The sequence below is a fragment of the Schistocerca cancellata genome, chromosome 4, assembly GCF_023864275.1.
Source record: "Schistocerca cancellata isolate TAMUIC-IGC-003103 chromosome 4, iqSchCanc2.1, whole genome shotgun sequence".
Classification (NCBI taxonomy): Eukaryota; Metazoa; Arthropoda; class Insecta; order Orthoptera; family Acrididae; genus Schistocerca; species Schistocerca cancellata.
In genome coordinates, this window is record NC_064629.1 from 369103550 (window position 1) to 369128408 (window position 24859).

The 24859-nt window shown below is 40.3% G+C and overlaps 1 pseudogene; it reads left to right on the plus strand.

The window, feature by feature from the left end:
• Nucleotides 1-251: 251 nt before the first annotated feature.
• The window catches only part of LOC126184204 (brahma-associated protein of 60 kDa-like), a 52763-nt pseudogene continuing 28155 nt past the window's right edge, over nt 252-24859 (plus strand).

Below are 24859 nucleotides of genomic sequence, written 5' to 3' on the forward strand. Positions count from 1 at the left end.
AAGGTATGCTAGTGCCGACAATAGTGGCGCTGTGGCGCCCTCAGATACCCCAGCGGCTGTCGAAGGCAGGATGAGTTGCGGTTGAGTTGTGGGCGCCTTGACTGTGCAGCAACCTGCGGCTCTCTGCTGTGTGGCTGGTGGCTGTACTGTAAGGTGCTAGCCACTGATACCACATCCCACATTCCTAAGGAGCAGATAGAGAAGTAATTTCGCTGTGTAATCGACTGTTGTGACAAAGGTGTCAGCCACGGATGTGGTATCGCGTCTTCCCTAATGGAGTGAAGACAAAGCCAGTGTGGAGAAGGAGCGCCGCCCTCATGGAGGAAGAAGATATCCTGACATTGGATGGCAGATCCAGAAAACGTATCTCCAGCGGTGGAGACCTGGACTGGAAGATGGGCCAAAGGCTGGCAGTGCGAAGCAGCCACAAAGAGAGAGACCCGTCCAGCAGAAAACAGAGATGGACAGACCTGGAAAATAAGAAATACAGGGTCGACATCAAAAGAAAGGTGACTGGGGCGCCAAAGGCAGTGTGACCTGGCGGGCTAGTCTTGCAGCAGAACTTCCATGACTGGCGAACTGGAGTGCCGAGGAACCCCAACCAAATACTCATGGAAGGTGCCTCAAGGAGAGAGGACAGGTAAACTGCTAAGATGAGGAAACTCTGAAGATCGCAGGAGACAACAGCAGCTGGAGTTGTAAGAGGGCAACAAAAAGTTCAGAGCGACACAGAGCAGTGTCTTGGAGTAGGCATGTTGTATGCCACCAGATTGCATGGTGAAGGAAAAACCAAATGAGTGAGATGGAGTGGGAAGCACTGGAGCGATAGGCACTGTGCTGCTATAGCCGGAGCCGGTTGAGCTGGACATGACGCTGGGCCCGTGGCGCCGGGGCGTTGGCGCTGGACCCAATGGCACTCGGGCCAGTGGCGCCAGATCCAGTGCATCCAGAGCTGGTGGAGCCGGAGCTATTGGTGCTGGAGTCGGTGGTGGCAGAGCAGGAATTGCTGGAGTGGGAGCTGCTTGGCTGGTGGCGCTGGACCCGGCGGCGCCAGGGCTGGTGGCGCTGGACCCGGCGGCGCCAGGGCTGGTGGCGCTGGACCCGGCGGCACCAGGGCTGGTGGCGCTGGACCCGGCGGCGCCAGGGCTGGTGGCGCTGGACCCGGCGGCGCCAGGGCTGGTGGCGCTGGACCCGGCGGCGCCAGGGCTGGTGGCGCTGGACCCGGCGGCGCCAGGGCTGGTGGCGCTGGACCCGGCGGCACCAGGGCTGGTGGCGCTGGACCCGGCGGCGCCAGGGCTGGTGGCGCTGGACCCGGCGGCGCCAGGGCTGGTGGCGCTGGACCCGGCGGCGCCAGGGCTGGTGGCGCTGGACCCGGCGGCGCCAGGGCTGGTGGCGCTGGACCCGGCGGCGCCAGGGCTGGTGACACCAGAGCCGTTGGTGCTGGAACCAGTCGCGTTGGAGCTGGTGGTGTCAGAGCCAGAAGTGCTGGAGCCTGTGGCACAGGGACTGACAGCGAATGAGCTGGTGGCGCAGGAGCAGTGGGCGCCAGCACAGGGTCAGTGGAAGGAGAAATGCAGGTTAGTGTGGTTGAGGCACAGGGGCGAAAGACCAATGGACTTGAAGAAGGCACTAAAGAAACTTCAGTGAGCAGAAATATGACAGAGGTAGTCCATATGGCAAGGAAGGTGGGCCATGAATCCAATGTATTGTCAAACTCCCGAGGGAGTGGGACCATTGTAGCTGAGTCCTTTGTGGGAAAAGCTTCAGGACAAGTGAGGTGCCATTAAAGTAATTTGGTAGTGTACAGGAAGAGCAGTGCATGATGCAGAAGCTGTGCTATTCTGTTGATGGTATCTGTAGGCAGTGTCACCAAACTACGTTGAGTCACGTAACTGATGTTGTAAGTAGGCTGTTTAGGTTTTTATATTGGTAACGCCACGTAGCGCACTGTATGAAAATCACTGGCTGTGCTGTGTGCAGTCTGTGGCTGGGTGGCATTGTTGTAATAGTGAATGACGTTTCACACATTGCTTTGTATATATTTGCTCATTTCGTTTAATATCTAGTTTCTAGCTGCACTGCAGCATTGGTTAAAATAAAATTTAATAGATGTACTAATATAGATATTTTTTCTGCTTGAGCTTTGTCATGTTTAGATATAAGTTACGGCATTTGCTGCTGCTGTTTGCCAGGCATAGTGCTACTGAATTTCACTTTGTATTACTCTGTTAAGCCAGTTTTACTACTGATTTATTTTTCTTGTTGCTGCACATTGGCTCATACTAGTTATAATGTTGCATTTGCTTTGCTAATTTATTTTTATTGCTGCTAACTTTGCCAATTTGCATTTTTTTTGTCATTGCTGTTTATGTTAATTGTTTTGTACTGCTGCATTGCCTCGTCCTTTAGTATATATATCTGAGCTCAGTAGATTTAAGTTAGCTTAAGATGGGGTAGGCTATATAAGAGAACTAGTTGTGATGAATTGGAAGAAATGCATTGAGAAGCTATAAGAAAATGGTTTGGCAAAAAAGTAGTGTACAGTGGAGAAAAACTATTTTTGAAAGAGGATGTGAACAGAATACAGAAAGCATGCTTGGATAGGATTTTTTTGGGGAAACAAATGTTGAAATAAGAGGAAAGATCTACGAAATGGGTTGGACTGCAGTACCAAATGTCACACTGAAAACAAACCCTGTCCTTTACTTCTGTGTTATTACGCTATGTGAATTTGTGTTTTTCCTGTCTTTGTGTTTAGCTAATAAGATTTACGTTGTAGAATTTCTCTGATAATGTTATTTACTTTGTAAAGATGTTTAGACATTATTTATTCTGTTTTGTTTTAATATTCATGTGTGAAATTAATGTTTCGAAAACTATTCTCATTATTTTATATATTTACTTATGTCATAATTCCTGTAACACTGATGTATATGTCTATATCTATTCTTTTGTGAAGCTCGTATTATTGCAAATGTTATCTGTACTATTATGTTCTTTAATGATGTATTTTGTACCTTTGTTATTGTATTCCTATGTTATAAAATTGTAATTGACATCAGTTCATCAAATTAAGTAACTTGTAAGTTACATTTCACTGCACAAGTTTCTGTTGGTCATAGTATATGGACAATATGTGAGAAGTAGGGACTGAAAGTGTTTCCACGTGTGTTAATAATTGAGCAAGGGACTGGTCAACAGCATTGCTGGGTCTAAACAATTTAAAAAAAAAAAAAAAAAACTTTGTGAGTGCACAAGTGGTGGTTTATGGACTTGCTATATTCTCCGCAAAACTCTTCGATGGTGATTGTGCACCTGTACAGTCGCAACGGATGGCTGCTTGCCGTCTCTACAAGGACTACAGTGGGTCTACACCTTTGATGACTCACCAATACCATTATTTCTACAAGGACTGCAGTGGGTCTGCACCTCTGGTGGCCCACCAATACCATAATCTCCACCAGGAATACAGTGGGTTTGCTCTGTGATGACCCACCTACCAATATTCTTCAAAACTTCGACTGACTCTGCTGTGGGTTTGCTCTGTTGTGGCCCATTACCTGTCTGCATGTCAAGAGTCAGCACTGTCTTTCTGTTGGAAGGACAACACTACTTCTTCAAGACTGCATGGAAATCCACTACTTCCATGTGCATTTTCTTTTACTGCTCAGACTTTGAAAAAACAACAAAAAACAATGCAATTGAATGATCAGGACTGTCTTTATGGACTGTGAGAAAATTTTAGCTTTTGACCAACATTGTATCAATAAGTGTGTGCATTTGATTTCTTTGTTATTGTAATTATGAAAATTTTTTTTCAAATCTTTATTGGCCACTGCCCAAAACAATTTGTAAAATTTTTTGTGGGGAAAATGGGGGCTATGTAAGTAGGCTTTTTAGGTTTTTATATTGGTAACGCCACGTAGCGCACTGTATGAAAATCACTGGCTGTGCTGTGTGCAGTCTGTGGCTGGGTGGCATTGTTGTAATATTCGCTATTGTAGTGTTGGGCTGTTTGCTGTTAACAGCGCGTAGCGTTGCGCAGTTGGAGGTGAGCCGCCAGCAGTGGTTGATGTGGGGAGAGAGAGATGGCGGAGTTTTGAGAGCGCATGATCTGGACGTGTGTCCATCAGAGACAGTAAATTTGTAAGACTGGATGTCATGAACTGATATTATATATATAATGACTTTTGAACACTATTAAGGTAAATACATTGTTTGTTCTCTATCAAAATCTTTCATTAGCTAACTATGCCTATCAGTAGTTAGTGACTTTAGTAGTTAGAATCTTTTATTTAGCTGGCAATAGTGGCGCTCGCTGTATTGCAGTAGTTAGAGCAACGAAGATTTTTGTGAGGTAAGTGATACATGAAAGGTATAGGTTAATGTTAGTCAGGACCATTCTTTTGTAGGGATTATTGAAAGTCAGATTGCGTTGCGCTAAAAATATTGTGTGTCAGTTTAGTGTTGATCAGAATAAGTAAAGAGAGTAATGTCTGAGTACGTTCAGTTGTGCTCAGCTGTTTGAAGATCAAATAATGTAAGAGGTTTATCAGCACAATAATTCATTAATTTTTCTAAGGGCACGTTTCAGTGTCTTGGGTAAGACACTGCAACTGCTGACCCAGTAACTGGACAAGCAGCAGGAGCGATTGTTCCAGCGAGGGAGCAGCCATGGCAAAATGGCAAGTGAGACCACTTTTTTCACTTTGTCGCCACTTTTATAGCCTATGATATTATGTGGGTAATGCATGATGCAAAAAGAGATGTGCCGAGGTAACCAAGAACAATAGAACTTTATTACTAACACAAAGGGTGTACACCCTGATGTTGGGTTCTCAACAGCAACTCAACAGCTTCTGAACGAATGCAACCGCAGCGGCTGTCGCAGGCGGGATGAGGAGCAGTTGAGTTGTGGCTACCTTGACAGGGCGGCACCCCGCAGTTCTCTGCTGTGTAGTTGGTCCTGGATCGAAAGATGCCAGCCAAGGATACCACATTATGGGGACCTGGGGCGTTCTCCCCGGTTACCAGAGCTTGTTTACATCCCTAGTCGCAGCCCTTATTCAGCCTATTTACACTGGCTTAAAAGACAATAAACATGAACCTAAGAATGTGGTGAAGGTGCAGTCTTGAACATGCAGTCCTTCACTTTACACCATACGATTCATACAGAGTAGATACTGGCTTGCTCCTCAGCACAATATTGTTAAAGAAACTATGTGATGTTCAATAGTTGGAAAAATTAAAACAGAAAATTTCGAGCCACAAATATTCAGAATATGTCTACATATGAAGTAATTCCTCACCATCATGTGTGTTCCACAGTGATGTTGAAAATGCATGAGACGTTGGTGTGGTTGTCAGCTTGGTGATAATCGTGGACGTCGCACCAAGACAGACGACCGCCGAACACGTCTTGCAACGACTGTGGTACCACAGCTATCCTCCAGTAATGCAACATAAAGACACACTGTAGCGTTAAATATCCCAGGTCTTCCTAGGACCAGGATTAGTATTTGAATAAGCCGTTATTTTCTTGTATATCTGAAGCGATTGTGTAACAGTTGTGCACTTAATTTTTAGAACATTGGTAATCACGTGTAACTGGAGTCTCAGCATAGAGTAGCGTAGTAATGGATGAGAACCAAAAGGACAGTATTAGACTCGATAGTCATTCCTAGGCCATACTGAACAGGCAGTTTAAAGTAGGAAAAAGGAGGAAATATTAGTGCTTAACTTCCCATCGATAACTAGGCCTTAGAGATGGGTTTAATGTGGGAAACCGTTTGAGTGTGTTTGGTGAACGATTCTTGCACTATCTTTTTACTTTTCTCATTCTTTGATTCTCCATGATTTATTTTCTAGTGATCTATTTTGTTTTTAGGTAGAAGTTTCCATTTTCTTTGCAGTGAGTTATTTTCAACCTAAGTAGAATTTCGGCCTTTGGTTGTTTATACTGTCAATATTTCATAATCATTGCCAACTACAGTGTACCAAAGTTAAAATATTGTGTTGCTATTATGTTCTTGTCCCATTCTGGCAGGCTGCTATTCAGGCAGTGTACGCTTAATCAAAATTTGTTTATCTACATCTACATGACTACTCTGGAATTCACAGCTAGATGCTGAGGAGAGGGTTCATCGAACCACCTTCAAGCTATTTCTCTTCTCTTCCACACTCGAAGAGCGCGTGGGGAAGATGAACAGCTAAATTTTTCAGTGCAAGCTCTGATTTCTGTTACTTTATTAGGATAATCATTTCTTACTATGTAGGTGGACGCCAAAATATATATTTTCGCATTCGGAGGAGGAAGTTGGGTGACTGAAATTTAGTGAAAAGGTCTCGACCCAAAGAAAAACATCCATTTTTTTTAATGATTGACATCCCATCTAGCGTTTCATATCCGTGACACTCTCCCTCCTATCTCTCGGTAATACAAAGCTAGCTGCTCTTCTTTGAACTTCTGTCAACCCTATCTGATACGGATCCCTTACCGCTCAGCAATACTCCAGATGAAGATAGACAAACGTAGTGTAGGCAATCTCTTTAGTAGACCTGCTGGACCTTCTAAGTGTTCTGCCAATAAAAAACAATCCTTTGTTCGCTTTCTCCACAAAATTATCCATGTGAATTAACGTGTTAATAATTGTAATCCCTGAGTGTTTAGTTGAATTGATAGCCATTAGATTTGTACGATTTATCGTGTAGCTGAAATTCAACGGATTCCTTTTAATGCTCATGTGGATGAGCCCACACTTTCCATTATTTGGATTTAATTGCCACTTTTCACACAACACAGATGTAATGTTTAAATCATTTTGCAATCGATTTTGATCTGATGACTTTACAAGACGATAAATGACACCATCATCTGCAAATATTCCAAGAAGGCACCCCAGATTGTCTCCTAAATCGTTTATATAGATTACGAACGACAGAGGGCCTATAACACCTCCTTGGGGAGCGCCAGATATTACTTCTGTTTTACTCGATGAGTTTCCACCAATTACTATGTAGTGTGATCTTTCCGACGGGAAATCACAAATCCCGGGCACAAATGACACACACTCCGTAGGCACTTACGTTTTTAGAAGACGCTTGTGAGGAACGGTGTCGAAAGCCTTCTTGAAACCTTGAAATATGGAATCAATTTGAGATCCCGTGTCCATAGAAGTCATTACTTCATGTGAACAAATAGCTAATTGTGTTTCGAAAAGACTATATTTTCTGAATCCGTGCTACCTGAAAACAGATCGTTCTATTAGAGTAATTCATAATGTTGGAACACAATATATATTCCAGATTCTTACTGCAAACTGACGTCATTGATATGAGTCTGTGATTCAGCTAATTACTACTGTTTCCTTGCTTGGATATTGGTGTGACCTGTGCAGTTTTCCAGTATTTAGGTACGGATGTTTCGTCGAGCTACGTCGGTTGCCTATGAGTGTTCAGTTTGGAGATATTGTATCAGTATACTCTGAAAGGAACGTAACTCGTATACAAATCTGCACCGGAGGCCCTGCATTTTTCGGTGATTTAAGCTGTTTCACTACACCCAGGACATCTACTTCTAAGTTACTCATTTTGGGAGCAGTTCGTGATTCGAATTTTGGAATATGTGCTTCGCCTTCTTTTGTGAAGAAATTTCGGAAAACCGTCTTTAGTAACTCCGCTTTAATGGAACTGTTATCGGCAACAATAGTATCGCTGTCGCACAGCGAAGGTATTTACTGTGTCTTACCGTTGGTGTACCTTACATATGAACGGCAACTTCTAGGGTTTACTGCCAGATTTAGAGACAGAGTTTCGTTGTGGAAACTATTAAAACTAGCTCACATTGAAGTCCGCGCTGACTTCCGAGCTTCGGTGAAACATCGCCAATCTTGGAAAATTTGTGTTCTTTTAAATTTGTCATGCTTTTTTCGTTGCTTCTGCAACAGTGTTCTTACCTGTCTTGTTTACCATGGGGGATCAATACCATCTCTCATTAATTTATTTGGTATATATCTCTCACTTGCCATTGTTACTATTTCTTTAATCTACGCCTACGTTGTCGGTTTGGAAGGTGCTGAGACTGTCTCTTAGGAAGGCTTGAAGCTAAGTTTTATCCGCTTTTTTAAATAGATATATTTTGCGTTTGTGTTTGGTTGATTTGAATGTTAGGGTATTCAGTCTCGGTACAATGACCTCGTGGTCACTAATTACAGACCCATATCACTGACCTCAATTTGCAGTAGGATTTTGCAGCATACACTGTACTCGAACATTATGAATCACCTTGAAGAAAATGATTTATTGATACATAACCAACACGGATGCAGGAAATATCGTTCTTGTGCAACACAGCTAGCTCTTTACTCCCATGAAGTAATGAGTGCTGTCGACAAGGGATTTCAGATCGATTCCATATTCCTAGATTTCCGGAAGGCTTTTGATAAAGTTCCTCACAAGCGGCTATTAATCAAATTGCGCGCACATGGAGTATCGTCTCAGTTGTGTGACTGGATTCGTGATTTCCTCTCAGAGAGGTCACAGTTCGTTGTGATAGACGGTAAATCATTGAATAGAACAGAAGTGATATCTGGCGTTCCGCAAGGTAGTGTCATAGGCGCTCTGCTGTTCCTGATTTACAGTGATAATCTGAGCAACCCCCTTATATTGTTTGCAGATGACGCTGTAATTTACCGTCTAGTAAAATCATTAGACGATCAATTCCAATTGCAAAATGATCTAGAGAGAATTTCTATATGGTGCGAAAAGTGGCAGTTGGCACTAAACAAAGAAAAGTGCGAGGTCATCCACATGGCTACTAAAAGAAATCCGATAAATTTTGGGTATACGATAAATCGCACAAATCTAAGTGCTGTCAATTCGACTAAATACCTTGTTATTGTTGTTGTTGTTGTTGGTGTTTTTTTTTGTTTTTTTTTTTTTTTTTGTGTTCAGTCCTGAGACTGGTTTGATACAGCTCTCCATGCTACTCTAGCCTGTGCAGGCTTCATCTCCCAGTACTTACTGCAACCTATATCCTTCTGAATCTGCTTACTGTATTCATATCTTGGTCTCCCTCTACAATTTTTACCCTCCACGATGCCCTCCAACGCTAAATTTGTGATCCCTTGATGCCTCAGAACATGCCCTACCAACAGGTCCCTTCTTCTTGTCAAGTTGTGCCACAAACTTCTCTTCTCCCCAATCCTATTCAATACTTCCTCATTAGTTATGTGATCTACCCACCTAATCTTCAGCATTCTTCTGTAGCACCACATTTCGAAAGCTTCTATTCTCTTCTTGTCCAAACTATTTATCGTCCATGTTTCACTTCCAGACATGGCTACACTCCAAACAAATACTTTCAGAAACGACTTCCTGACACTTAAATCTATACTCGATGTTAACAAATTCCTCTTCTTCAGGAATGCTTTCCTTGCCATTGCCAGTCTACATTTTATATCCTCTCTACTTCGACCATTATAGCAATAGCAATAGCTCCCCAAATAGCAAAACTCCTTTACTACTTTCAGTGTCTCATTTCCTTATCTAATTCCCTCAGCATCACCCGATTTAATTCGACTACATTCCATTATCCTCGTTTTGCTTTTGTTGATGTTCATCTTATATCCTCCTTTCAAGACACTGTCCATTCCGTTCAACTGCTTTTCCAAGTCCTTTGCTGTCTCTGCCAGAATTACAATGTCATCGGCGAACCTCCTAGTTTTTATTTCTTCTCCATGGACTTTAATACATACTCCGAATTTTTCTTTTATTTCCTTTACTGCTTGCTCAATATACAGCTTGAATAACATCGGGGAGAGGCTAAAACCCTGTCTCACTCCCTTCGCAACCGCTGCTTCCCTTTCATGCCCCTCGACTCTTATAACTGCCATCTGCTTTCTGTACAAATTGTAAATAGCCTTTCGCTCCCTGTATTTTATCCCTGCCACCTTCAGAATTTAAAAGAGAGTATTCCAGTCAACATTGTCAAAAGCTTTCTCTAAGTCTACAAATGCTAGAAACGTAGGTTTGCCTTTCCTTAATCTTTCTTCTAAGATAAGGCGTAAGGTCAGTATTGCCTCACGTGTTCCAACATTTCTGCGGAATCCAAACTGATCTTCCCCAAGGTCGGCTTCTACCAGTTTTTCGATTCGTCTGTAAAGAATTCGCGTTAGTATTTTGCAGCCGTGACTTATTAAACGGATAGTTCGGTAATTTTCACATCTGTCAACACCTGCCTTCTTTGGGATTGGAATCATATATTTCTTGAAGTCTGAGGGTATTTCGTCTGTCTCATACATCTTGCTCACCAGATGGTAGAGTTATGTCATGACGGGCTCTCCCAAGGCCGTCAGTAGTTCTAATGGAATGTTGTCTACTCCCGGGGCCTTGTTTCGACACAGGTCTTTCAGTGCTCTGTCAAACTCTTCACGCAGTATTGTATCTCCCATCTCCCATTTCATCTTCATCTTCATCCTCTTCCATTTCCATAATATTGTCCTCAAGTACATTGCACTTGTATAGACCCTCTATATACTCCTTCCACCTTTCTGCTTTCCCTTCTTTGCTTGGAATTGGGTTTTCATCTGAGCTCTTGATATTCATACAAGTGGTTGTCTTTTCTCCAAATGTATCTTTAATTTTCCTGTAGACAGTATCTATCTATCTAAATATCTATCTATATATCTATCTAAATACCTAGGAATTACAATTACGAGCAACTTAAATTGGAAAGACCACATAGATAATATTGTGGGGAAGGCGAAACAAATACTGCGCCTTGTTGGCAGGACACTTAGAAGATGCGACAAATCCACTAAAGAGAGAGCCTACGTTACACTAGTTCGTCCTCTGCTGGAATACTGCTGCGCGGTGTGGGATTCTTACCATGTACGATTGACGGAGGACATCGAAAAAGTGCAAAGAAGGACAGCTCGTTTCGTGTTATCGCGCAATAGGTGTGAGAGTGTCACTGATATGATGCGGAAGTTGGGGTGGCAGTCACTGAAACAAAAGCGGTTTTCTTTGCGGCGATATCTGTTTACGAAATTTCAATCACAAACTTTCTCTTCCGAATGCGAAAATATTTTGTTGACTCCCACTTACGTAGGGAGAAATGATCATTATAAAAAAATAAGAGAAATCAGAGCTCGAACGGAAAGATTTAGTGTTCCTTTTTCCCACGCGCCATTCGAGAGTGGAATGGTAGAGAAGTAGTATGAAAATGGTTCGATGAACCCTCTGCCAGGCACTTAAGTGTGAATTGCAGAATAACCATGTAGATGTAGATCCCTGTATCCGTGGTGGTTCCCCCTGTTTGCTCAGGATTATTTGTTACTTAGAGGTCAAGTATGTTTTCACAACAATTTAAGCTTCGGGAGGGCTCTAGAACGAACTGTTCAGAATAATTTTCGGAGAAGGCATTTAGTAAGATTTCGGACGATGCTTTATTCTTACCACCGACTTTAAACATGTATTTTCGTCAATACATCGAGGGTAGATTAAAGTCACCACGAACTATAATTGTATGTGTGGGGAACCTATTTGAAATAAGACTCAGTTCTGAAATGTTCAGAAACTGTATCATCTGAGTCGAGGGGGTGGGGGGGGGGGGTTGGGGGCGATAAAAGGAACCAATTATTAATTCATCCTGGTTGTCAAATATAACATCTATCCACATTGATAGGAACTATCTACTTAAATTTCACTGCAGAGTAAACTACTTCTACCAACTACAAACACGCCACCACCAACAGTATTTAATCTGTCCACAGTTAGGACCTTTGTAAAAATTTCAGCTTTAGCCAGTATGTATAGCGGTTTGATCTTCTGTGCTTTATACTAGCGCTTAGAGCTTTGAGCTTTCCACACATAGCAACGACAATTTACAACTACAAGCTGTGTCAGATACAAACCCTTACACCGGATGAACTAAACGACGTAAAAGTCAAACAGTGAACAGATGAAGTAATATGGGAAGGAAAACTAAAGTATGTGCTAATTAAGTTCAAATGCAGATCTCAATAGCCCACAATAAAAAATAATTTTAAATGGGAGCGGCATCCGTGTAGCGCTGCCTTGACTGTAGAGCAGGGGAACTGATTCCTATGGCATCTGTTATTTGCTGTGCTTCCCTTGTAATCAAAGTCGTTGAGGCTTAACGTCTGTTACTGTTTACACTGCGTCAGTGATAGGGAGCCCAGGCGGGTTCGCTGACTGCTCACAGCTGTCACTCGGGCACAGCTACGGCTTTATTTCCACTCGTTCCGCATGCCTCAAATCTTCAGCACATTTATAATTCCATAGCCCATTTACACTCTGTTATTGTAGGGTGGGTCAAGCGAGGACAGTTACTATGTTAGAACATGCGCGCAATCGCACAATGTTATCAGCTTTGGGATTCATTTCTCCAGATTCAACGAAGGACTCGATTTCCCGAAACTTAATTCAGTGACGCATAATGTTCAAGATTATATGAAACACAAATGCGTATGACCTATTCTAAGCAATGACAGGATTAAAATCTCAACGTACATAACGGAAGAAATATCTCTAAACTGTCTCAAGTATTCCTTAACTTTTCTAATACATCGAATTTTTCCATAATTCTCTTAGCGGGTAGAACTGGTCCCTCTCGCAATACTACTTTCCTCGATACGCAGATTTGTTTGAGTGATTTCTGTAGATTCAGAGACAGCCACTCCTATTTCCGAGAGTAGCATCTTCTGTTGATTATGGATTAAGAACCCAACCTAAATCTGTTTCACTAGATGGGATTTGTACCGTCGAATACACTATACTGTCACAGGGACAAAATATCAGAAGAATCAGGGGTAGCACAGTTCATAAAAAATGGAACAGACGGCAACGTTCTGAAAAGGCCGCCACTGAATTCTGTATTTTCTTCCTCTCTGTAGCCGAAAACACAGGAACACAAAACACTAAGCCTACCTCAAAGCCATAACACCACTTAATTTTACCCAACGTACACCAACAATGGCGCTGCACTATAAATCCACAACACCCAATGAAATTATAAAAACCACAACATCCCTAAGAAGCACCAGCTCTTGTGGGTGTGACGCGATACCTACCACGACAATAAAATTATGTGGTGACTTCATCGACAATATATTGTTCTATATGAGCTGCCGTGAACCAGTGGTCCAAGTCGAAAAATTTTAGTGTTTTAGTTACACCACTCAGTTTACTCACAATGCTCGGAAATTTATTGTGGAGAAGTGATATAAGATAACGCTCACCGGAGCTATTTGAGAGCTCCAAATGCTTTCTTCCTCTCACGTCAGAGTGAAGTGCGTTCGCGGGAATAGTGCTATAAGTCAAGAGGCAAAGTCACGTCGTCTTGTTATTCTGTGTTGTTTTGCATGTTAATTTATGCTCTAAAAACAAAAAGGCATTGTAACAGTGCCAGTAAGTATTGTCAATAATAATAATAATAATAATAATAATAATAATAAACCCCGTGGAGGCCCGGGAAAAGAATAGGCCTCCGGTATGTTCTGCCAGTCGTAAAAGGCGACGAAAAGAACAAACCACTAATAGGGCTAACCCCCCTTTTAGTGTGATTACTTGGTTCAGGACAGAACTAAAGAAGCCTCGGACAAGCGCCGTCATGGTCGGGGACGACGCTTGAACCCTATGCCCGCCCACAATGGTAACGACACTGCTAGCCACATGGAAAATGATTTAAATCCGAATAGAGGTGTTTTGCAGGATATGCTTCCTGCAACCACCCTAGAAGGAAAACAAAGACAGAGGATGAGATGGTCAGATGAAGTAAATCGACACCTCATGTTCTGTTATTACCAAGCAACAAACCTAGGAACCAACACAACTGGATACAGATCACAAGTATACACAACATTTATTACCAGATACCCGGAATTAAAATTTTTAACAGAACAACGACTAGCTGATCAGATCCGTGTAATAATCAAAAATAACAGGATACCCCAGTCAGAATTAGAAAACATCAAACAACAAGTACAACAAATACTGGAACAAAATAATGTGCAATCAGAAGAAGAAGAAAACACAGTAATGGACTCAAACATCCCAGAGCAAACAAACAAAGACCAACACGCATCAATTAAACAATCAGAGGAAAACGAAATCTTAAGACAGCCACCAGAACAAGCACAAATAGAACACGAAGAGACACAGGTGTTAGATATAGAAGAGAAATTTCAGCTGACATATATAGAATACAAAGACACGAATACAGACATTAGACCATTCTTGCATAGACCGCCAAATAACCCCCAAGTCGAAACAACAATAAAAACTATCAACACAATCATACACAACAAAATAAATGAAAACACAACTATGGAAGAGTTACAACTACTGGTTTATATAGGAGCACTCACTACACTAAATATACACACTAGGCAGAGATCAGAACAAACCAACACACAGAAGAAACGCACAAAACCAGCATGGCAACACAGGTTACAGATCAGAATAGAAAAACTGAGAAAAGACATCGGACAGCTAACACAATTTATAAGAAATGAAATATCAGACAAAAAACGAAAAAGGTTAGGTAAAATCTCACAACAAGAAGCAATAGAGCAATTAGATGAAAAAAAGCAGAAATTGCAAGCATTGGCCAAACGACTTAGAAGATACAAAAAAAGTGAAAATAGAAGGAAACAAAACCAAACATTCAACACAAACCAAAAGAGATTTTACCAAACAATGGATAACACACACATTAAAATAGACAATCCACCAAACATAACAGACATGGAACACTTCTGGAGCAACATATGGTCAAACCCGGTACAACATAACAGGCATGCACAGTGGATACAAGCAGAAACAGACACATACAAGATGATACCACAAATGCCTGAAGTGATAATTTTGCAACATGAAGTCACCCGAGCAATTAATTCTACACACAATTGGAAAGCCCCTGGAAATGATAAAATAGCAAATTACTGGCTAAAGAAGTTCACCTCAACACATTCACATCTAACTAAGTTATTTAACAGTTACATTGCAGACCCATACACATTCCCTGATACACTTGCACATGGAATAACCTATCTGAAACCTAAAGATCAAGCAGACACAGCAAACCCAGCTAAATATCGCCCCATAACATGCCTACCAACAATATACAAAATATTAACTTCAGTCATCACACAGAAATTAATGACACATACAACACAGAACAAAATTATAAATGAAGAACAAAAAGGCTGCTGCAAAGGAGCACGAGGATGTAAAGAGCAACTGATAATTGATACAGAGGTGACATATCAAGCTAAAACTAAACAAAGGTCCCTACACTACGCATACATTGATTACCAAAAAGCCTTTGATAGTGTACCCCACTCATGGTTACTACAGATTTTGGAAATATACAAAGTAGATCCTAAATTGATACACTTTCTAAACACAGTAATGAAAAACTGGAAAACCACACTTAATATCCAAACAAATTCAGATAGCATCACATCACAGCCAATACAGATTAAGCGTGGAATATACCAAGGAGACTCATTAAGTCCTTTCTGGTTCTGTCTTGCTCTGAACCCACTATCCAACATGCTAAATAATACAAATTATGGATACAATATTACTGGAACATATCCACACAAAATCACACATTTGCTATACATGGATGATCTAAAACTACTGGCAGCAACAAATCAACAACTCAACCAATTACTAAAGATAACAGAAGTATTCAGCAATGATATAAATATGGCTTTTGGAACAGACAAATGTAAGAAAAATAGCATAGTCAAGGGCAAACACACTAAACAAGAAGATTACATATTGGATAACCACAGCGACTGCATAGAAGCGATGGAAAAAACAGATGCCTATAAATACCTAGGATACAGACAAAAAATAGGAATAGATAATACAAATATTAAAGAAGAACTAAAAGAAAAATATAGACAAAGACTAACAAAAATACTGAAAACAGAATTGACAGCAAGAAACAAGACAAAAGCTATAAATACTTATGCTATACCAGTATTGACCTACTCATTTGGAGTAGTGAAATGGAGTGACACAGACCTAGAAGCACTCAATACACTTACACGATCACAATGCCACAAATATAGAATACATCACATACATTCAGCAACAGAAAGATTCACATTAAGCAGAAAGGAAGGTGGAAGGGGATTTATAGATATAAAAAACCTACATTATGGACAGGTAGACAATTTAAGAAAATTCTTTCTAGAACGAGCAGAAACTAGCAAAATACACAAAGCAATCACTCATATAAATACATCAGCTACACCATTGCAATTTCATAACCACTTCTACAACCCTTTAGATCACATAATATCAACAGATACAAAGAAAGTAAATTGGAAAAAGAAAACACTACACGGCAAGCACCCGTATCATCTGACACAGCCACACATCGATCAAGACGCATCCAACACATGGCTAAGGAAAGGCAATATATACAGTGAGACGGAAGGATTCATGATCGCAATACAGGATCAAACAATAAACACCAGATATTACAGCAAGCATATTATTAAAGATCCCAACACCACAACAGATAAATGCAGACTTTGCAAACAACAAATAGAAACAGTAGATCACATCACAAGCGGATGTACAATACTAGCAAATACAGAATACCCCAGAAGACATGACAATGTAGCAAAAATAATACATCAACAACTTGCCATAAAACATAAACTAATAAAACAACACGTTCCCACATACAAGTACACACCACAAAATGTACTGGAGAATGATGAATACAAATTATACTGGAACAGAACGATTATAACAGATAAAACAACACCACATAACAAACCTGACATCATACTCACCAATAAAAAGAAGAAATTAACACAACTAATTGAAATATCCATACCCAACACAACAAATATACAGAAGAAAACAGGGGAAAAAATTGAAAAATACATCCAACTGGCTGAGGAAGTCAAGGACATGTGGCATCAGGATAAAGTCGACATTATCCCAATTATACTATCAACTACAGGAGTCATACCTCACAATATTCACCAGTACATCAATGCAATACAGCTACATCCAAACATATATATACAATTACAAAAATCTGTAATTATTGATACTTGTTCAATTACCCGAAAGTTCCTAAATGCAATATAACATATACCATACAGTTACAAGGAAGTCACGCTTGACCGAGGTCCGCGTCACGTTCCATTTTTAACCAGACTTAAGTCTGAGGAAAAAAAGTCAATAATAATAATAATAACCCCGTGGAGGCCCGGGAAAAGAATAGGCCTCCGGTATGTTCTGCCAGTCGTAAAAGGCGACGAAAAGAACAAACCACTAATAGGGCTAACCCCCCTTTTAGTGTGATTACTTGGTTCAGGACAGAACTAAAGAAGCCTCGGACAAGCGCCGTCATGGTGGGGGACGACGCTTGAACCCTATGCCCGCCCACAATGGTAACGACACTGCTAGCCAACTGGAAAATCATTTAAATCTAAATAGAGGTGTTTTGCAGGATATGCTTCCTGCAACCACCCTAGAAGGAAAACAAAGACAGAGGATGAGATGGTCAGATGAAGTTAATCGACACCTCATGTTCTGTTATTACCAAGCAACAAACCTAGGAACCAATACAACTGGATACAGATCACAAGTATACACAACATTTATTACCAGATACCCGGAACTAAAATTTTTAACAGAACAACGACTAGCAGATCAGATCCGTGTAATAATCAAAAATAACAGGATACCCCAGTCAGAATTAGAAAACATCAAACAACAAGTACAACAAATACTAGAACAAAATAATGTGCAATCAGAAGAAGAAGAAAATACAGTAACGGACTCAATCATCCCAGAGAAAACAAACAAAGAACAAAATGCGTGAATTAAACAATCAGAGGAAAACGAAATCTTAAGACAACCACCAGAACAAGCGCAAATAGAACACGAAGTGACACACATGTTAGATATAGAAGAAAAATTTCAGCTGACATACATAGAATACAAAGACACAAATACAGACATTAGACAATTCTTGCATAGACCACCAAATAACCCACAAGTCGAAACAACAATGACAACTATCAACACAATCATACACAACAAAATAAATGAAAACACAACTATGGAAGAGTTACAACTACTGGTTTATGTAGGAGCACTCACTACACTAAATATACACACTAGGCAGAGATCAGAACCAACCAACACACAGAAGAAACCCACAAAACCAGCATGGCAACACAGGCTACAGATCAGAATAGAAAAACTGAGAAAAGACATCGGACAGCTAACACAATTTATAAGAAATGAAATATCAGACAAAAAACGAAAAAGGTTAGGTAAAATCTCACAACAAGGAGCAATAGAGCAATTAGATGAAAAGAAGCAGAAGTTGCAAGCATTGGCCAAACGACTTAGAAGATACAAAAAAAGTGAAAATAGAAGGAAACAAAACCAAACATTCAACACAAACCAAAAGAGATTTTACCAAACAATGGATAACACACACATTAAAATAGACAATCCACTAAACAGAACAGACATGGAACACTTCTGGAGCAACATATGGTCAAACCCGATACAACATAACAGGCATGCACGGTGGATACAAGGAGAAACAGACTCATACAAGATGATACCACAAATGCCTGAAGTGATAATTTTGCAACATGAAGTCACCCGAGCAATTAATTCTACGCACAATTGGAAAGCCCCTGGAAATGATAAAATAGAAAATTTCTGGCTAAAGAAGTTCACCCCAACACATTCACATCTAACTAAATTATTTAACAGTTACATTGCAGACCCATACACATTCCCTGATACACTTACACATGGAATAACTTATCTGAAACCTAAAGATCAAGCAGACACAGCAAACCCAGCTAAATATCGCCCCATATCATGCCTACCAACAATCTACAAAATATTAACTTCAGTCATTACACAGAAATTGACACATACAACACAGAACAAAATTATAAATGAAGAACAAAAAGGCTGCTGCAAAGGAGCACGAGGATGTAAAGAGCAACTGATAATGGATACAGAGGTGACATATCAAGCTAAAACTAAACAAAGGTCGCTACACTACGCATACATTCATTACCAAAAAGCTTTTGATAGTGTACCCCACTCATGGTTACTACAGATATTGGAAATATACAAAGTAGATCCTAAATTGATACAGTTCCTAAACATAGTTATGAAAAACTGGAAAACCACACTTAATATCCAAACAAATTCAGATAATATCACATCACAGCCAATACAGGTTAAGCGTGGAATATACCAAGGAGACTCATTAAGTCCTTTCTGGTTCTGTCTTGCTCTGAACCCACTATCCAACATGCTAAATAATACAAATTACGGATATAATATTACTGGAACATACCCACACAAAATCACACATTTGCTATACATGGATGATCTAAAACTACTGGCAGCAACAAATCAACAACTCAACCAATTACTAAAGATAACAGAAGTATTCAGCAATGATATAAATATGGCTTTTGGAACAGAAAAATGTAAGAAAAATAGCATAGTCAAGGGAAAACACACTAAACAAGAAGATTACATATTGAATAACCACAGTGACTCCATAGAAGCGATGGAAAAAACAGATGCCTATAAATATCTAGGATACAGACAAAAAATAGGAATAGATAATACAAATATTAAAGAACTAAAAGAAAAATATAGACTAAGACTAACAAAAATACTAAAAACAGAATTGACAGCAAGAAACAAGACAAAAACTATAAATACGTATGCTATACCAATATTGACCTACTCATTTGGAGTAGTGAAATGGAGTAACACAGACCTAGAAGCACTCAATACACTTACACGTTCACAATGCCACAAATATAGAATACATCACATACATTCAGCAACAGAAAGATTCACATTAAGCAGAAAGGAAGGAGGAAAGGGATTCATCGACATAAAAAACCTACATTATGGACAGGTATACAATTTACGAAAATTCTTTCTAGAACGAGCAGAAACTAGCAAAATACACAAAGCAATCACTCATATAAATACATCGGCTACACCACTGCAATTTCATAACCACTTCTACAACCCTTTAGATCACATAACATCAACAGATACAAAGAAAGTAAATTGGAAAAAGAAAACACTACATGGCAAGCACCCGTATCATCTAACACAGCCACACATCGATCAAGACGCATCCAACACATGGGTAAGAAAAGGCAACATATACAGTGAGACGGGAGGATTCATGATTGCAATACAGGATCAAACAATAAACACCAGATATTACAGCAAGCATATTATTAAAGATCCCAACACCACAACAGATAAATGCAGACTTTGCAAACAACAAATAGAAACAGTAGATCACATCACATCACAAGTGGATGTACAATACTAGCAAATACAGAATACCCCAGAAGACATGACAATGTAGCAAAAATAATACATCAACAATTTGCCTTACAACATAAACTTACAAAACAACACGTTCCCACATACAAGTATACACCACAAAATGTACTGGAGAATGATGAATACAAATTATACTGGAACAGAACCATTATAATAGATAAAACAACACCACATAACAAACCTGACATCATACTCACCAATAAAAAGAAGAAAGTAACACAACTAATCGAAATATCCATACCCAATACAACAAATATACAAAAGAAAATAGGAGAAAAAAATTGAAAAATACATCCAACTGGCCGAGGAAGTCAAGGACATGTGGCAGCAGGATAAAGTTGACATTATACCAATATACTACCAACTACAGGAGTCATACCACACAATATCCACCAGTACATCAATGCAATACAGCTACATCCAAACTTATATATACAATTACAAAAATCCGTAATTATTGATACATGTTCAATTACCCAAAAGTTCCTAAATGCAATATAACATATACCGTACAGTTAAAAGGAAGTGACGGTTGATCAAGGTCCGTGTCACTTTCCATTTTTAACCAGACTTAGCGTCTGAGAAAGTAAAGAAATAATAATAATAATAATAATAATAATAATAATAATAATAATCATTTAAGACTGATTATGCCTTCCAGCGTTCAGTCTGGAGCATAGTCCCCCTTATAAAATTCATCCATGATACTCTATTCAGTTCTTTCACTATGTTGCCATCCTGTGAGAATATGCATCCTAAGTCCTTGAAACCGTCCACCTGTTCTAACTTTGTTCCAACTTTGTTCCTCCTATTTGGCACTCAATCCATTTATCTCTCTTTCCCACTGACATTACTTTCGTGTTGGAGATGCTAATCTTCATACCATAGTCCTTACATTTCTGATCTAGCTCTGAAATATTACTTTGCAAACTTTCAATCGAATCTGCCATCACAACTAAGTCATCCGCATATGCGAGACTGCTTATTTTGTGTTCACATATCTTAATCTCACGCAGCCAGTTTATTGTTTTCAACATATGATCCATAAATACTATGAACAACAGTGGAGACAGGTTGCAGCCTTGTCTTACCCCTGAAACTACTCTGAACCATGAACTCAATTTACCGTCAACTCTAACTGCTACCTGACTATCTATGTAAAGACCTTTAATTGCTTGCAAAAGTTTGCCTCCTATTCCATAATGTCATAGAACAGACAATAACTTCCTCCTAGGAACCCGGTCATATGCCTTTTCTAGATCTATAAAGCATAGATACAATTCCCTGTTCCACTCGTAACACTTCTCCATTATTTGCCGTAAGCTAAAGATCTGGTCCTGACAACCTCTGAGAGGCCTAAACCCACACTGATTTTCATCCAATTTGTCCTCAACTAATACTCGCACTTTCCTTTCAACAATACCTGAGAAGATTTTACCCACAACGCTGATTAAAGAGATACCTCTGTAGCTGTTACAATCTTTTCTGTTTCCATGTTTAAAGATTGGTGTGATTACTGCTTTCGCCCAGTCTGATGGAACCTGTCCCGACTCCCACGCCATTTCAATTATCCTGTGTAGCCATTTAAGACCTGACATTCCACTGTATTTGATGAGTTCCGACTTAATTTCATCCACCCCAGCCGCTTTATTGCACTGCAATCTATTGAACATTTTCTCCACTTCCTCAAATGTGATCCTATTTCCACCATCATTTCTATCCCATTGTATATCGAAATCTGAAACATTACTGATCGTATTTTCACCTACATTGAGCAACTCTTCAAAATATTCCCTCGATCTGCCCAAGGCATCAACAGGATTCACCAGCAGTTTTCCTGACCTGTCCAAAATACTTGGCATTGTTTGCATTATTTTCTTTCTTTGGATTTGTAATATCCAGATATTAATGAAGCAGAAATTGTCTTTATAAGCGAATTTTGCACTCCATGTTGAAGTCCAGGTTAAAGCCTACATGAATCAAGCAGTGATGTCTCACATTAAATACAGAAACCATAAAACTCATCCCTCTCAACAATGCTGTGCGCCTTGTCACCGAAGCAAAATGAAAAGATGTGATGACACTTCTCCCTTACATCGCTGCGGTGCACCGCGCTTTCTTCAACCAACTGACAACTGCAAGTTCGGCTCAGGAATCTGGACCTGGGAATGTTGACCCTTTGGCAGAGGAACATGATGTGGACGGTGACATCGAGTAAACAAACATGCTCCATTATAAAGACTCTTGAAATATCAGCATGATAAGTATTAAATTTTAAGTAATTATCTCATTTAGAAGCGATAACTTATTTACAATCCGTAGATGAACGCACTGCTGAACTTTTAGACTCAGCAGGTAGCGTTCCCCAGGGCTTGATCCTTCGACCCCTGATCTTCTTAGTGTACATTCATGACCTATCAGCATCACTAAATAATAATGCAAATAGAGTAATGTTTGCTGGTGATACTAATCTCTTGATGAAGGGTGTGAAATCGACAATACAGATTACAACTGAAACAATAACACATAAAGTACATAAATGGTTCTAGTATTATACCTCTCAAAATCAAATTTAATGCAGTTTCTGACAGCTAATAACAGGCTTCAAGCCCCTGAAATAAATATCAGTGGTCATAAAATAAATGAAATTTCACATATAATGTATCTTGGAATAAAAATGGATAATAAATTAAGATGGACTGAGCACACTGATGTGCTGCTCAAGACACTAAGCTTAGCATGTTTTGCACTAAGAGCTATTTTGCACTATGTTGGCAGGCAAACAATAATTTTGTCATCTTTCGAATATTTCCACTCTCTTATCTCATATAGTATAATATTCTGTGCAAATTCTGCAGAAGTGGGAAAATTTTTTAAAATCCAAAAACGGGCTGTGAGATTGATCTGTGATGGTTCAAATCGGACATCCTGTAGGCACCTGTATGTGATCTTCACACTCACAAGTCTGTACGTTACTCGTTAATGATAAGTGACGATGCCAAAATACCAGTTGTGAGGCTTGTTGTAGATACGATAGAAAACTTTGACCTTCGTGTGGAACTAGGCTACGAAGTGTCGAGGGTGAAAGAGTTGAAGCAGGGAGCAGTGGCGACGACTGTGTAAAAGTTCTGCTCGCGAAGCGTCGTGAGCAAGCATAGAGCGATAGATCCTTAGAAACAAGAAGAAAGCGTTTTCCCTCGAATACGAAACAAGAAGTCTGAACATCTGAGCCCTGAAAGTGACAAAAAAATGTTTGGCTTCACTGTTCTGCTTGATGAGAGAACAGTACCATTTGGGTATGTTGAAGTCCCTTCTGTCTGCAAAATTGTTGAAATTCCGACACGAAAATTGCGGACGATTATCGAAAGTAATTGTGTATCGCAAACCTTTTAACTAGAAGACAGAAGAGAGTGCTTTGATAACGCCAGCGTTGGTAGTTGAGAGCACTAGAACGACAAAAGTATATTTGCTGTATCCATCGATAATAATGAGTCATCTTGTATTCCAGAAAGGAGCAGCAAAATCAGTAAGGATGTGTTGCCAAGGATCGTCATGTTGAGGCCAATTGAAAAATTCTTGGCGCTGCACTGCCTGGTTATCTTCGCATGCGCAGCCGTGGGCAGTCATATCTTCTTCCTGTTTACGTAGCCTGAGCCCTGTACAGTCTTCGACATAAAACCTGGTCACCGGCCGGCCGCCTCAGCGACTAGGTCCGAGATATTCACTAACGGCCACCAGGTCACCAATAAAACCGACCGTCCCTCAGAATTCATGCGGAAGTGCATGAAGGAAGTGTTGACTCCTTCTCGAGCTGTTAAGTGCTGTACAAGGTCGTGATCTAGTAGCCGTGCCCCCTCAGCAGAGGTATCCTCCACCGTCAGTGCCACATTTGAGGCGGTGTGCAGGTCCCAGCTTTCCTCTTCAGCCACGTCCGTTTAATCCACCTACTACTATGGATTCTTCCGCTGGGCCAGACATAATGCCGAAACCTCAGCAGCCATCTTATCCACCAATGCGAGAGAAACCTATGACACAGCAATCAACATCCAATCGATCATCTGAAAACAGACCATCTGCACCGCAACCTAAAACAAACAGACTTTCCCCACACAATAGGCAAGAAAAAGAAGAAACTTGCTGATTAGATTCTCCCGCAGAAAGTTAGAAATGGTGTCCGTGGATCTCAAGCCTATATGGATCTGTTGGCTTTAGAACGTAAACTGGATTGGGCAATAATTAGAAAGGAAATTAGACGTCCAGGAAGCGTTGAAGAAACCTATGAAGCAGAAACGAAAACTTAGGATCTTCATATCGAATACCTTCTGCTCGCCAAGAACCTATCCGACCTAACTAACCTAAGGACATCACACACATCCATGCCCGAGGCAGGATTCGAACCTGCGACCGTAGCAGCAGCGCGGTTCCGAACTGAAGC